This window comes from Prunus mume, linkage group LG4 (genome assembly GCF_029339155.1).
Source record: "Prunus mume cultivar Tortuosa linkage group LG4, ASM2933915v1, whole genome shotgun sequence".
Lineage (NCBI taxonomy): Eukaryota > Viridiplantae > Streptophyta > Magnoliopsida > Rosales > Rosaceae > Prunus > Prunus mume.
In genome coordinates, this window is record NC_142701.1 from 21919406 (window position 1) to 21921136 (window position 1731).

General features: G+C 37.0%; 1 pseudogene; it reads right to left on the reverse strand.

Annotated features, from left to right (window-relative positions):
- Window positions 1-798: 798 nt before the first annotated feature.
- Window positions 799-1242, reverse strand: LOC148918175 (secreted RxLR effector protein 161 pseudogene; annotated as a pseudogene).
- Between the last annotated feature and the right edge of the window lie 489 nt (window positions 1243-1731).

The window sequence follows — 1731 nt, forward strand, 5'->3', positions numbered from 1 at the left end:
AGCAATCTCTTAATGGCCAATTTAGAACTCAACCTTCTCAGTTTCTTACCAAGCCACTGTCATTGATATAAACTCATATGGAACTGTCAAAGAACATTGAGCAACCAATCTCAAGTCTTTTACAACCACACATACAAATGTGCAACAATACATGCGACTGCCAACTGAATTAGTATCAAAACAATGTTGTGATCTACCTTAGAAAACTTAATGATCAAAACAAGGCTTAGCTCACCCTTACAAGACTACCAAGGTCTTAATAAACTTGCATGGCTCCTTCATGGATACAAAAATGCAAAACACATATGCTAGCAAAATTTTTGCAGATTCTTCCTTCATCCACATGCCAAAACATTCATAAGAAAAATATTATTAAATAAACTGTAAAACAATCTCGATTAAAGCTAGCTAAAAGAAAATAAAACTAAATCTGGCTCCCACAGACTCCCACAGACTTCAAGCATCAAAACTGATATGTAAACCCATGCTTTTAACATGCCTATGAAAAACATGATTAGGCAAGCCTTTGTTCAGGGGATTTGCAATATTGAAATCTGTTCCAGTATGATCTAAGGCTGTATAACCATCTCAGATCTTTTCCTTGGCTGATAAAAACTTTAACTGCAGGTGTCTTAATCCTCCTGACCTCTTATTTCCTTTTGCAAAATAAACTGCAGCACTGTTGTCATTCCACAATTGGATTGGCCTTTGTATAGAATCTGCGACTTTTAACATTGACATAAATTTTTTAAGCCACATAGCTATTGAGGTCGTTTCATAAATTGCTAAAAACTCAGCCTACATGGTTGAGGTTGATATGTATTGTTGTTTGACACTTCTCCAAGCCACTGCTCCTCCTGCAAACAAAAACACAACACCTGATGTACTCTTTTGTGTATCCAAACAGCCAGCAAAATCTGCATCTGCATATCCTTCTAGTTTCAATTCTTCAACTCTTCGATAGATTAGCTTGTATTCTTTAGTTCTTTGCAAATACCTCAAAACTTTCTTGCCTGCTATCCAATGTGCCTGACCTGGATTGGATTGAAATCTTCCAAGAACACTAATGCTGAAAGCAAGGTCTAGCCTTGTGCAAACTTGAGCATACATCAAGCTTCCAACAAGTGAGGCATAGGGCTTGTCCTGCATCTCCAACTTCTCTTGCTCAGTTTTGGGAGATTGTTCACTGCTCAATTTATCACCCTTCGAGAATGGAACATCACAACCTGTGCAGTTTTCCATGTTGAACCTTTTCAGTATCCTTTCTATATATCCCTTCTATGATAGACTAAGTAACCCCCTTTCTCTATCTCGGCTTATTTCAATTCCTAATACATAGTTTGCTTCTCCCAAATCAGTCATCTGAAAATGGTTTGATAGCATTCTCTTAGTGTCATGTAAAAGTGACAGATTACTGCTTGCTAAGAGAATATCATCAACATACAGCAGCATGAAAATGTAATGTCTCCCTTGAAATCTTTGGTAAATGCACTCATCTAAAGGATTGTCAATGAAACCTTGAGACTTCACCACTTCATCAAACTTCAAGTACCACTGCCTAGAAGCCTGTTTTAATCCGTATATTGATTTTTGTAACCTGCAAACCAAATCTTCTTCCCCTTTTTGAATGAAACCATCCAGTTGTTTCATGTAGATTTCTTCAATAAGGTTTCCATTCAAAAATGCAGTTTGAACATCCATTTGATGAAGGTGAAGATCAAAATGTGCCAC